General features: G+C 42.8%; 1 pseudogene; it reads right to left on the reverse strand.

Annotated features, from left to right (window-relative positions):
- Positions 1-7,316: 7,316 nt before the first annotated feature.
- On the reverse strand, positions 7,317-13,436 carry LOC120993769 (annotated as a pseudogene).
- Positions 13,437-15,481: the final 2,045 nt, after the last annotated feature.

Raw genomic sequence — 15,481 nt, forward strand, 5'->3', positions numbered from 1 at the left:
ATATCTAAAAACATTACATCAAGGTAGTGTAACAGTTCGCTTTTTAAGTTACTTTCTAATGATTTAAACAAGTCCAGCATCTTATCCGATTCTTCTTTTGAAAAGTTTGTTATATTTTCGCTTGTGGCCCCAAGTGCAACAGTACCTTTCTCATTGCGAGCAATGAACCGCGATATTATGAGTTTCCGTTGCTGGATTCTCTGTGAGAAGTATTCCATGGTGTGTTGGTAGTAGTTAGTCAAGGCGTTCCTCTTTCTGGGCAGCTGTTTTGACGTGCATCCTCCGGTCTTGGTATGAAACACTCAATCCGGATTGATCATAGAAAGGAGAAAAGACAAAAAAACACAGCGCCTCATGTGTGGTACCGCCTTATAAGAAATATACAATTATGGTGCGTAATTCGCTTACCGGATTCTGTTGTGAACAGTCACAACAGCTAGATGTGCCTTAGCTGGTATATTTCCCCACCAGCATTAGGGGATGCCGTGCTGCTGCCTGGGTCTTTTCCTGTCCAGATGGTTCCAGGGAAATAGATATGCAGAAATTCTTAAAATTATCAGACCACTATCCGGCGCTGCAGGCATAGAAATCAGTCCTTGAGATGAATAAGATTATTTTTATTATAGTCAACGCGTTTCAAGGGCAAAGGGCCCCCTTCGTCAGGACAATATACAGAATGGAGATACACTTGTGATCGGGATATTTAAAACGCTGTTTTGGCGGGTTAAAAAGGGGGAGGTTCAGGGGGTGGGGTGGGCGTGCTTGGTATAATGAGCCTGATCACCAGTATCTTCTAGTGATCTGTGGCAATTATTGTTAAGTGTCTGACCCTTACTGTGGTATACAGACTGGGTGGCGCAGGGTCAAGCGCTTCATAGTCTGATTCCATGCATTGTTACATTGTTGCAACCGTAGATTTCATAGTACACATAATGATACATTTAATGATACATTGTATGGCAGCATGTGGTGATACTTATAGTGGTGTGTTCAGAGTAGCAGCGGCGCTGCTGACCCCGCACTAGGTCAGCACCGCAGTGAACATTATTCTTTCACATAGAGCTGAGGGCATATCTTGCTCCCCGCTTTTACTATGTAGCGGTTCGCCTGTCAGTTATTCAAGTTGTTCAAGCAGGATCTCCCGGCTTCTCCTGCATGCTGTGGCACTCAGAATATACCTTACAGTCAATGCAAAAGGATTAGACGTAACTGTACAAAAAATGAGGATTTCAAAACCCAGACCAAAATTCTTGAAAATAGGTTCCGTGATAAGGGCTACCCCAAAAAACTAGTTAAAGACGCCATAAAAAAGAGCAGCCTACAGTCACAAGAGGAATGCCTATCGATCACCACCAAACAACAGGATCCTATAGAAATAATCCGGTTCATCACACAATACAATACATCCAATAGACAGATACAAAAAATCTTGAAAAATCACTGGCATATCCTTCTTCAAGATCCGTATATAGCAAAATACCTACCTATCATACCGAAAATTACTTACAGACGAGCACCAACCATAAAAAATATATTAGCCCCAAGCAAACCCAAACAACATACCCAAACAATAGAGGTAGGCGAACCGAGCCGGGGAAAAGGGAAAGATAAAGAAAAAGGGAGCTATAGGTGCGGAGCTAAGAACTGTCTGTGCTGTAAAATTATCACACACAAACAAACGTCCTTTACCTCCAACTGCAATGGCACATCATTTCCCATAAAACATCACCTCACGTGCCATTCCACCTACGTCATTTACCTCATTGAATGCGGATGCGGCCTGCAATATGTAGGCCGCACTACCCAAGCCCTTCACTGTCGGGTGAACCAACACAGGTACAATATCCGCAAACAGTATTTGAAACATGGGGTGTCCAGACATTGTGCATCCACACCGGAAAAAGAAAAACATGAGATTAAAATTACCCCTATTGATTTCATACCGGAGAACCCTTTTAACCGCTTTGAAAGACTACAAAAAAGGGAAGTGTATTGGATGTACCAATTAGACACATTGAGCCCACGAGGCCTGAACGAAATCAATGAGACCATCCTATGATAAACAACATACATATATAGGTCAAGAGCTAGCCAACACACATCAATTCGACCTAGGCTCCCGGACAGACACCGACATACGACTGTGTGCGTGTGTGTATTTATATAGAGAGATATATATCTGTTCAACATCTCAGAGAACTGTTAATAATATAGCAATTGAAGTATGGTTAATATACACCACAACACCTATACAATACCTATATACAGACCTAGTCACGTATGCACCATTCATACGTATTTATTATTTATTATTATTATTATTATTATTATCATCATTATTAATTTTCCCCTACCAGTTATTATCCTATTGACTCATATATTGGACTATAATATATACAGTATATAGATATATGTCAGCTCCATTTTAACGTATCCTAATATATGCGTACCAGAAAGAACGCCATACAACCCTGCCTTATTGGAGTACACCCATCATGTCCACAAATAAGGGATCAGTTAGAGATCTAGTGATCCATCTCATTATAATTACAGGTATATAATGACACCTTTGAGACTACAGTGATAGTCATGAGTGTAATACCAATAGATGCTTATAATTTCGTTTTATACATATTTTATAACCTATTACGGATCTTGTATTTTATAAGAGTTCTTTTACTCTTTTAAATAGATTTTATCTACTTCCCTAAAAATAACTGGTAGGGTTTTAAACAATATCATTCATACCCCTGCACCGCATATAAATGACTGGCATATGATGATAAATGCACCCCATAGCCTGGCGTTTTTTTAAAAATACCCCATTTTCCACATATATCTAATTCATGCCAATCTTTGGGAATAAGGATTTAGAACTCCTCAGAAGCGACCGCACTAATTAACATGGAGAACCAAACTAATATAAACATCAGCGCTATATCATACCAATCTGTGGACCGTGAGGATCTGGGTCTGAGAGATCAGGCAGCGCTGAGTGTCACAGCATTCAGGAGGAGCCGGGAGAGCCTGCTTGAATAACTGATAGGCAGCGCTGAGTGCCACAGCATGCAGGAGAAGCCGGGAGATCCTGCTTGAACAACTTGAATAACTGACAGGCGAACCGCTACATAGTAAAAGCGGGGAGCAAGATATGCCCTCAGCTCTATGTGAAAGAATAATGTTCACTGCGGTGCTGACCTAGTGCGGGGTCAGCAGCACCGCTGCTACTCTGAACGCACCACTATAAGTATCACCACATGCTGCCATACAATGTATCATTAAATGTATCATTATGTGTACTATGAAATCTACGGTTGCAACAATGTAACAATGCATGGAATCAGACTATGAAGCGCTTGACCCTGCGCCACCCAGTCTGTATACCACAGTAAGGGTCAGACACTTAACAGTAATTGCCACAGATCACTAGAAGATACTGGTGATCAGGCTCATTATACTAAGCACGCCCACCCCACCCCCTGAACCTCCCCCTTTTTAACCCGCCAAAACAGCGTTTTAAATATCCCGATCACAAGTGTATCTCCATTCTGTATATTGTCCTGACGAAGGGGGCCCTTTGCCCTTGAAACGCGTTGACTATAATAAAAAGAATCTTATTCATCTCAAGGACTGATTTCTATGCCTGCAGCGCCGGATAGTGGTCTCATAATTTTACGAATTTTTGCTTCACTGATAGTGACAGCTCTTTGGATCTCACCTTGAGAGTTGACAGCAACAGATTCCAAATAGCACACTTGAAATGAACTCTGGACCTTTTATCTGCTCATTGTAATTAGGATAATGAGGGAATAACACACACCTGGCCATGGAACAGCTGAGAAGCCAGTTGTCCCATTACTTTTGGTTCCTTAACAAGTGGGAGGCACATATGCAAACTGTTGTAATTCCTACACCCTTCACCTGATTTGGATGTAAATACCCTCAAATTAAAGCTGACAGTCTGCAGTTAAATCACATCTTGTTCGTTTCATTTCAAATCCATTGTAGTGGTGTATAGAGCCAAAAATGTTAGAATTGTGTCAATGTCCCAATATTTATGGACCTGACTGTAGCTCCTTCGCACTTTATTCCAGCCAATATAAGGAAAGATATATTAGATGGTAAGGACATTAATCTGGCTTCTTTACTTATCGCCACCCATGAAGTGCCGGATAATAAAACTATTGCTTGCGGTGAAGTACTATTGATACTGAATTATTTTGTCGGCATTTTGCTAGTCTGAAAGCTCCGGCATGTATTAATTGCGGTTCGTATTCCCATACGGCCGATTGGTGTGCCGCTAATAGCCTACAGCCAACCAGTACACAACCTAGAAACACGCCCGACATTCCTCTAGGGAAGATGGCCTCAGGGCTAGACAAACTAGGACGGCCTATCAAATATTTGGGAAAGTCCCAAATATGCAATCATGTTAATGCTTTAGGTTGTTTCTATAGTCAGTGCAGACTACTACATCTTTGCACTATTTGCTTCAGGGTACACCCTAGAACAGCATGCCCACAGAGAGGATCCAATCCAGCATGACTAGGCCAGGTTAATAGAGAATTGCTCGCCATTTATTTGTCAGGTCACCCCGAGCCAGAATGGGTTAAGTTCATCATAGAAGGTTTCAGGTCCGGGTTTCATACAGGTCAGATAGCCTTGCCACAAATATCAAGAGATTGGGTAGATGGAAATCTTCATGCTATGCCAGATATATTCCCGATCCTTGTGTAGAAATGTCTCAGGCTTTTCAGCAATTGTTATATTGAAGATAACGTATTAAACATGTAACGGTCCGTTTCAGCAGACAAGGGGTTAAAATCCGTTAAGGCGATATGCCCCTTTTCTGAGATACAGGCACAGCTACCGCAGAACACCAACTCCCGAACTGGATACAAAATAGCACTCCAAACTGGAACCTCACGAATAGCTGCTAGCAGATGAACAGGAATCAGCTTACACTCCTGGCAATCAGTCTCTAACAGCATACAGCGGATCCCCCCAATAACGAGACAAGGCTCCGTGTTGAGGGTCAAGCAGTAGTCTGAGGTACTGGCACACCTCAGACCACTGTTTTTTATTACAGTTGTTGCAATTACAGGTCCGCCCACAGGGAGGTATAAAACAACCAAGCCCATCTGGTGTACACGCCCCTAGGGGACCAGAATGAAGACTTGTGACATAGGACAGATATGCAGCACTGCAGGATACACAGAGACAATACATCCCCACAATGCATCATGGTTTCCTCCTCTCTGCCCTGGAGACACCCGAGGCGTAATCCAATTATCTCTCAAGACAAAGAGAAATCACCAATACACATGTGCAGACAACAGGACAGACATCACCCTTTAAACACACAATGGGACAATGGCACAATAGAAACACACCCAGCATTTTCCTCCCAAGCTGACAAGTTACACTTATTATAAATTGTTACAACTTTGTGAGTTTACATTGGCCATAAATATAACTTACATCAATTTAAACAGTATAACTTGGGGACAAACCTATCCAAAATTCACTTGAATAGGTTCAGGGGTTTAAAAGTTAGTATGGGCCATAATCCTGAGGCAAGAGGCTGATAAACAGGCCTCTCCAAAACCCAGTGGCGAGGTTGGTTTCGCCACAAACCACATACAACTATTTTGCACTTATTTGTCTGTCTTTTTGGCCCACTTTAGGCTGCCCTAACAGATAACAGTCCTGCCACACCTCCAATGCTGTTATTAGGAAATGTATTCGCTCGTATTGCCGTACTGAACACAAGTGAGAAGCAAATGTAATTTGCTGTATTTGTGAGAGGGGAGGCGCCCGTACGGGCTATATAAGAGCTGCGATACGCACGGCCCTACGGCATTCGTGGTACCCATCCACCCATACCCCTTTTCATTTTCTGAAAACTTTTATTCCTAGGTTGGCCCACTTTAGGCTGCCCTAACAGATAGCAGTCCCGCCACACCTTCACTGCTGTAATTAGGAAATGTATTCGCTCAGATAGCTTTACTGAACACAAATAATGTTTTAGAGCTGCAGCTCACCAGCAGGCACTCGCATATAATGTTTTAGAGCGTCAGCTTTGCAGCAGGCACTCGCATATAATGTTTTAGAGCATCAATTCACCAGCAGGCCCTTGCCCCTAATGTTTTACAGGGTCAGCTCAGCAGCAGGCCCTCGCATATAATGTTTTAAAGCGTCAGCTCACCAACAGGCACTCGCATATAATGTTTTAGAGCGTCAGCTCACCAGCAGACCCTCGCACATAATGTTTTAGAGCGTCAGATCACCAGCAGGCCCTCGCCCCTAATGTTTTACAGGGTCAGCTCAGCAGCAGGCCCTCGCATATAATGTTTTAAAGCGTCAGCTCACCAACAGGCACTCGCATATAATGTTTTAGAGCGTCAGCTCACCAGCAGACCCTCGCACATAATGTTTTAGAGCGTCAGATCACCAGCAGGCCCTCGCCCCTAATGTTTTACAGGGTCAGCTCAGCAGCAGGCCCTCGCATATAATGTTTTAAAGCGTCAGCTCACCAACAGGCACTCGCATATAATGTTTTAGAGCGTCAGCTCACCTGCAGACCCTCGCATATAATGTTTTAGAGCATCAACTCACCAGCAGGCCCTCGCCCCTAATGTTTTACAGGGTCAGCTCAGCAGCAGGCCCTCGCATATAATGTTTAAAGCGTCAGCTCACCAACAGGCACTCGCATATAATGTTTTAGAGCGTCAGCTCACCAGCAGACCCTTGCATATAATGTATTAGAGCGTCAGCTCACCAGCAGGCCCTCGCATATAATGTTTTAGAGCGTCAGCTCACCAGCAGGCACTCGCATATAATGTTTTAGAGCGTCAGCTCACCAGCAGGCCCTCGCCCCTAATGTTTTACAGGGTCAGCTCACTAGCAGGCCCTCGTCCCTAATGTTTTAGAGGGTCAGCTCACTAGCAGGCCCTCGCCCCTAATGTTTTAGAGCAGTGGTTCTCAACCTTTCTAAAGCAGTTCCTCATGTTGTGGTGACCCCCAACCATTACATTTTTTTCCTTGCTACGTCATAACTAATTTTGCTACTGTTATGAATTGTAATGTAAATATCTGATATGCAGGATGTATTTTTATTGCTACAAATTGAACATAATTAAAGCAGAGTAATTAATCACAAAGACAAAATGTTATATATTGTCAAATATTTATTTCTAATTACAAATAAATGAAATTTTGTATTGAAGTATGGTGTAGCATGGGTAACATACTTAATATAACAACAGTAAACAACATCGCTACATTTTGCAACAGTAAGCATAAAACAGCCAACGTTAGTGTGAAGGTTGAGATTGCTTCCTTCTCACCAGATCAGAAATTCTTGGGGCAGTCTTTGCAAGAGCACACCGAAGATCATCTTCCACAACAAGTCTACTTCTGCATTTAGACTTGATAACCAACAAGCTGGAAAACCCTGTTTCACATAGATAAGTTGTTGGAAATGGAAGAAGAAGGCGCAACACAGTCTCAGACAGAACAGGATATGACTGCAAATGCTTGATCCAGAATTTTGTAACTGGCATTGTAGAGAAATCAGTTCTCGCTGCATCGTTGTTAATAAGTTCAATGAACTCGTCTTGTGCTGTCTCAGGACTGTGAATGGGCTTCTGGCCAGAGCAAATGGGGTGTCCGGTAGATTTGGAAAGTACAATGAAATTTCATCTTCAAGCATATGCAAGTGTTCTTTCACAGAAATTATCATTGTAATTCTTTTGTCTGGTTCAATGCCATGTTCCTCAAAGAAAGCAGCTAAGGTAGGCAACATGTAAATATTATTGTTATCCAATTTTTTTTGCCAAAGCTGAAGTTTCATTTGGAATGATCGAACCTTTTCAGACAAATCAAGGCACGTTGCATTTGGTCCTTGCAGTGATAAATTTAACTCATTCAAGATGACAAAGATGTCAACCAAGTAAGCTATTTTCTGCAGTTCACTTTTATCGCTGAAAAGTGCCTCAAACTGTGGTTTTGCCTTCTGATTAAAAAACATTCTGAGTTCATCACGAAGATCAAAAACACGTTTTAAAACTTTTCCTCTTGATAACCATCTCACTTCAGTATGAAATAACAAAGCATTGTGTGTCGCATCCAACTCGTTGCACAGTTGCGAAAACAGTCGACTGTTTAAACTGCTCACCTTTACAAAATTGACACAACTTATGACGCTTTTCATAACTTCCTGTAAATGTTGTGGCAGCGTCTTTGTTGCTAATATTTGCCTATGAATCATACAGTGAGTTCCAATGACTTTTGGTGACTCATTCAGTACCAAACGTTGAAATCCGGATCGACATCCTAGCATAGCTGGAGCACCATCAGTAAAAACACCACAAACCTTTTCCCAAGAGATCTGATGCTCTTTCAGAAATGATCCAACTTTCTCAAATACATCATGTGCAGTAGTTGTCGTTTCAAGAGGTTTGCAAAAAAGAAACTCATCTTTAAAGTCGCCGTCATTAATATACCTCACAAAAACCAGTAACTGTGAACAGTTTGCCACGTCTGTAGATTCATCAAGCTGGATACTAAATATTGGAAGCGGAGCAGATTTAATTTCCTGTACTACCTGACTAAGAATATCAGCCGACATGTCATCTAATCGTCTGCGAACAGTATCGCTAGATAAGGAAATTGCATTCAATTTCGTAACATATTCGTCTCCGATCATAACTCGAACAATGTCTTTGGCCGCAGGCAACAGTAAATCCTCACCAATGGTGTGAGGTTTCATAGCTCTGGCAATTCTACGTGCCACCAAATATGAAGCTTCAACGGCTGCTACGTTTTGTTTGTAATACCTGCCACCAGTGTCAAGTCTGGCTTTTTTGAGTGCATCAGCTTTGCTTCTAAAATAGTTGGTATCCCTGCCGGCAAAGCTCGGATGCTTGCTATCAAAATGGCGTTTTAGTTTGTTTGGCTTCATAGATTCAGCTGATAGAACTTCACAACAAATAACACATTGTGGTTTCTCAATCCCTACTGTAATTATTGAGGTAAAACCATACTGTAAAAAATCCTCACTATATTTTCTTATTTTAGGGTTCTTCTCTACACGATCCATTGTCATGGGATGGTTTGTTATCTAAATGAAAATAATATATGACAATAGCTGATGAACAATAATTCAAGTGTTGCCCTGTCTTACCTCCAATGCCTTTAACACAGCAGCTGCTTTCTACAATACCTGCTATCTGCAGATGTGTGACCAGTCTGCATAAATACAATGGCGCCAACCCCAGTGTCGGACTAGAACTCCCGTGGCCCACATGGAGAATTGGGTCTGATGACCCACCAAAAACACGCACAGACACCAATACACCAAATGTTAATTCAAATACACAAGTATTCATTCATAACCACAGAACTTTAGCATAAATACAAAATATTTGTAAACCAAATAAAGAACTTTAAAATAAATAATAAACAACAAATACTCCCTAAAAAATAAATCAGTGGTGCTCACAGTACCCCCCCCCCCCAAAAAAAAAAAATCAGTGGTGCTCAGGGTACCCCTCAAATAAATAAATCAGTGGTGCTTCAAGTCCCCCCCCCAAATAAATAAATCAGAAGTGCTCAGGGTCCCCCAAATAAATAAATCAGCAGGGCTTCAGGTCTCCCCCAAATAAATAAATCAGCGGTGCTCAGGGTACCCCCAAATAAATAAATCAATGGTGCTCAGGGTCCCCCAAATAAATAAATCAGCGGTGCTTCAGGTCTGCTTAAATAAATAAATCAGAAGTGCTCAGGGTCCCCCAAATAAATAAATCAGCGGTGCTTCATGTCCCCCCAAATAAATTAAGCCTTGCTCAGCCAAATAATTAAAATAAAATTAGCCAGGCTCAATTAAATCATTGGTGGCAGTGGTGCTCAGCGGCGGTGTCATTAACGAAAAAACTCGGACCTCAGCAGACAGGCGGCCCGACTTACCCGTCCAGACATCAGGCTCCTTCAAGCACAGGCAGTGATAGGACATCACTTCCTGTGCGCGAGGATAAGGGGCCGCTGCCGTTGTGCGGGCGACCCACAATAGGAAGTAGGGCTGCACGATATGGGAATTTTGTGCGATTGCGATTAGGGCCCTAAAAATTGCGATAACGATATGCGATGCAATATTTTAAGGGAATTGTGCTAGAGGTCTTTTTGCTTGGATTTTCCCATATGAGCTGCTGACGCGGCTGGGTATGACATAGTTATGGGGGATCTGTGGATGACGCTGAGTTATGGGGGATCTGTGGATGACGCTGTGTTGTGGGGGATCTGTGGATGGCGCTGTGTTGTGGGGGATCTGTGGATGGCGCTGTGTTGTGGGGGATCTGTGGATGGCGCTGTGTTGTGGGGGATCTGTGGATGGCGCTGTGTTGTGGGGGATCTGTGGATGGCGCTGTGTTGTGGGGGATCTGTGGATGGCGCTGTGTTGTGGGGGATCTGTGGAGGGCGCTGTGTTGTGGGGGATCTGTGGAGGGCGCTGTGTTGTGGGGGATCTGTGGAGGGCGCTGTGTTGTGGGGGATCTGTGGAGGGCGCAGTGTTGTGGGGGATCTGTGGAGGACGCTGTTATATGGGGGATCTGTGGAGGACGCTGTTATGGGGGATCTGTGGAGGACAGTGTTATGGGGGATCTGTGGAGGACACTTATGGGGACCTGTGGATGGCACTGTTATGGGGTGGATCTGTGGAGTACGCTGTTACAGGGGATGTGTGCTATGACACATAGGGCCATGAGGGGGGCCAGCATAAGACATATAGCATCTTATGCTGGTCCCCCTCATGGCCCTATGTGTCCCCTCATGTGTCCTAAACTGCGCACATAACTGGCTTTGCGTGTAAAGTATGTTACTCCTGTGTGAAACAATCTCTCTCCTATTTGTAGCGTTATACTACCCTACCTCGTGAGATTTCCCTACCTCCCGACTTCCTGTCGCACTGCTAATGACGTGAGTTTTGACGATCTGCGGCATGGCATGCCAAACCGACAGTTTATGGAAAATCTCAGCGGAGTTCAGCTTTACATTGGGACACTGCGCATGCGCAGGAGAGCCTTAGTAGGGAAATATTACGGCCCAGTGCGCAAGCGCGGCTAACTCCGGCCGGCGCATGCGCAGTGTCCCGGTGTGAAGCTGAACTCCGCTGAGATTTTACATAAACTGTCGGTTTGCGCATGCGCAGATCATCAAAACTCAGGAACGCCTCCTCACGTCATTAGCAGTGCGACGGGAAGTCAGGAGGTAGGGAAATCACACGAAGTAGGGTAATGTAATGCTACAATCGTGCAGCACTAATAGGAAGCCTCAGGCGACCCCACGGAAAGGGCCGATCGACCCCCAAAGGGGTCGCGACCCCTAGGTTGAGAACCGCTGTTTTAGAGGGTCAGCTCAACTGCAGGCCCTCGCATATAATGTTTAACAGGACCAGCTCAACTTCAGGCCCTCGCATATAATGTTTTACAGGGTCAGCTCACCAGCAGGCTCGCACCTAAAATCTATTACTGGATCAGCTGACCTGCAGGCCTGCAACTCAAATCTTTTACAGGGTCAGCTCACCTGCAGGCCCGCAACTCATGCTGCCTTGTTTTGAAGTAGTAGCCGTAGCCTTTTATCAGGCTCCCTCTCCGAACTCGAACAATGATTCCCCATTACCGGTGGTCACCATGTTAGCCGCATAAAAGAACATCGAAAGTTGATAGGGAAGATATCAAAATGGATCGTGGACGTCACGGAGACGTGCGATCAGGCAGATGTTATCTAGAGACAACAAATCGGCAGCAGGGCCTCTCCTGTATAACAAACATTTCCTCATCCAAAATACTGCAGTGACATTCCCTGTAAAAAATTTTTTACTCATTCCAATAACAGGGCATCTTAAGAGTCCTGTATTGTTATTTATCGTCTCTACCTCCCTGAGTCGGGAGTGGGTAATTGCCGGGCGCCTGCTGCTTTCCTTGGATGTTTCTGCTTTAATAACTTGACCAACCCTCTCTGGGTGGTTCACAATTATGAAAAAAAGTGGCAACACACCAACAGCCAATCAGATTTCAGCCATTGACCTCCCTTGGATGTGATATCCTTTTCTCAAGCTCCCTCTCCAGCATCGAACCCTAATTCCCCGTTACCTGTGATCATCATGGTAGGCTCAGAAAAGAACATCGAAAGCTCATAGGGCAGATATCCAAATGGATTGTCGCCGTCACAGGGACGTGCAATCACCCAGAGGTTTTCTAGAGTCACCAATGCGGCAGCAGGCTCTCGCCCCTAAGGTTTTAGATGGACAGATCAGTGGGCCCTTGCTCCAAATGTTTTTGAGGGTCACCAGCAGGCCATCAATCATAATTTTTCAAGGGTGTGTATGATGCCCTCCTTTATGTGTAACAAAGTGTGTTTTGGAGTGCCGATTCCTTGTAATTTTTGGCAACCCTTTCACTTAATGCATAGGCTTTATGAGTGTAGGAGTCCCTCTACCTGAACAATTGTACCACAGTGTGAATGAGGCCCTCCTTTATGTGATATACAGGCTGTTTCGGTTGCTTGTAATTTTTTGCAGCACTTGCACTTTATATACAATTGAACATACAGGAAAGAATGTTTCTTAACAATTTTTCCTGTAAAATAGATTTTTTGGGGGGTTTTGTGCGTATTTTTGTCAGTCTGTAAAAGTGGCGTACAACTCGGACAACATGGTTCCCAGCAGCGATCTGGGAGTCCTTAATGCATCCAGACATCGTCCCCATGGTGTTCCCGATCCATTTCGGTGGTGTTTCTGTCACTTTATGACCTTTTCCAATGGACCAGGCACCCTCCTCTATTCAGAGAAGGGGGTGCCTGGTTGTCTCCCATTGACTTCCATTATACTCGGGTGCTCGGCCGAGCACACGAATATAGCAATGTGTTTGGGCCGAACACCCTAATACTTTGGTGCTCGATCATCACTAATGAGGATGTGGCACAGGAAGAGGAGGAGGAACAGGGATCATTCCCACGGTTATCAGGCCAGTTGTCCACAGGTGGCTCAGAGGGTGGGTTCCTGCACCAACAGCGGCCAAGCACCCAACTGTCCAGCCAGGGTACAGTTTTAGAGGAGGATCCCCGTTCACAGCAGGGTGGCACCCATATCAGCTCACAGGCATCACTGGAGCATGGCTGGGGACACAGAGGACACAGACAAAAAGAAGATAGTTTGGAGGGCACACAGCTATCCGATGTTGCATAGAATCATCAAATGCATAATTTATACTTGACCCCTTCATCTGCGAGGTTAATATCTGAAAAATAAAAAGATAAAGAAAAAGAAAAATAGAAAAGATAAATAGAAAAAAATAATAAATATGCACAAAGAAAAGGAGGGAAAATACAGTCATATTACAGAATAAAATTACACTATTTTCTTTGATCTTACTATCCATGCTTGCCAGAGCTATGCCTCTGAATTTTGATACTCTCTCCTTATGTCAAGAATTCTATTGTATTTCATAGTATGATAAAATAATGTACAATGTGATATACATTCATCCAAGAATTGTTAATGTTTATGTTTTTTTTTATTCTTTTATTTGCTTATGTTCATGCATATCTACCTATGCCAAAATCCAATAAACACCTTTTGAAACATAAAATTACACTATTTGGAAAAATATTCTCTGGTACTATCAATGATATACTTGAAGGTATATTTTAATTTCATGTGCACATATTAAGAAAATATGGTTATTACTATGTAATGAGAGTCCAAGATCCCTCCCACATTTATTGAGAGTATATTAATAATAAAAAAGTCCATAGGACAATTATAATTGATTCAGTTCATTAAAAGCAGCCTTATGACAAAAAACGTATCGGAAACGCACCATTAACGCAGGTGCGTTTTTTTGATAATTAGACTCTTTTTTGATGAATAGACTCTTTCTTATGATAAGATCTTTATGTTATAATATTCCTGCATACCTGTACATCATGATATTTTGAAAATATAAACAAATACTTGTGCATTCTCTATATATTATGAATTGATTGTTATTACTTTAAAATTAGAGACCATGATCTGTCTTTTGATGACTAAGTCCTCGTAATATATGAAACAATACATAGGAATGGTTTTATCCATCCATTAAACTAAATAAATAGTCTCAATGATAGAAAACGCATTAAAAACGCACATTACCCAATGTTTGGTGATCAACAGTTAGCAACCCCCCCCCCCCCAAAAAAAAAAAAAAATTAAATTAAATAAAAATAAAATATAAGAATTGTAATATTTAGAAGACGACCCATTTTGCATCCATCCAACTAGTGTGGGAGAGGAAATTCTTATGTGGAGTGTGTCTGTGAAACTGCAAAGAAAAGGGGGTTAGTCAGCACATCCCAATGCGGAGGTGCACGCTGCCATGGCTAAAAACAGAGAAAAAAAGTCAATTCAACAGCACTCTGCAAACCAGATAAAGTACAATAATGCCATAGTCATAGTAATATGCACCATAATGGCCGCCATAAAGTTCAGGAAGTGTTGGTTCCACATGCATGCTGGGTCCACTCTGCCTTTTACCATTTTTGGCGCCTTAATGGCCTCCATTACTTCCAAGGGATACAGGTACCAACATGCATGCCGAGCCCACTCCATACCTTTCCTTGTGCCAGACAGTCTGTGTCTGTGAAAGTCATGAATTTGAAAAAACATAGGAACACCCCCTTCATCAATCTAACTCTTGGAGAGGAAATTCTTCTGTGGAGTTTTAACCCAGGACATACAAGCACCAAACTGTCATGTTATGCCCCTTAGCAACCTGACACAGAATTGACAGACACATGAAAAAAAAAAAAAACAGAAACAATGTCGCTTTGGGTCCAATTTTTTCATTTTCACAAGGGGTCACAGGAGAATAAGCACATTTTGTTACCCCTTTTCTCCTGAATAAAGCAACACCCTACATGTGGTAATAAACTGCTTTTTTGGCACATGGCAGGGCTCAGAAGTGAAAGAGCACCATACGGCTTTTGGAGGGCAGCTTTCACTTGAATAATTTTCAAGCACCATGTCGCATTTGAAGACCCCCTGATGTACCACTATGGTAGAAACTATAGGGGTGACTCAGGGGGTCTATAGTGACCCCATTTTGGAAAATATACCCCCCATAGATTTTTTTCAAATGGTGTAGCAAGCAGTCTGACCCCACAGTCATTTCATATTTAGAAACCCTTGAGGTTTAAAAAATCTTGGCTATGAAAATAGAAAATTACAATTTTTTTTACAAGAAAGGCCCAAGTTTTTCATTTTTACAATTGAAAATCACCCCATAATTTGTTACTCATTTTCTCCTGAAAACGACAACACCCCAGATGTGGTCACAAAGTTATTTATGGGTGCACCGCGGGGCTCAGAAGGGAATGAGAGCCATGTGCATTTGGGTCTTAGTTTGGGGATTTATACAGCATTGATTGACAAATGCAGAGGCTC

Source organism: Bufo bufo, chromosome 3 (assembly GCF_905171765.1).
Source record: "Bufo bufo chromosome 3, aBufBuf1.1, whole genome shotgun sequence".
Lineage (NCBI taxonomy): Eukaryota > Metazoa > Chordata > Amphibia > Anura > Bufonidae > Bufo > Bufo bufo.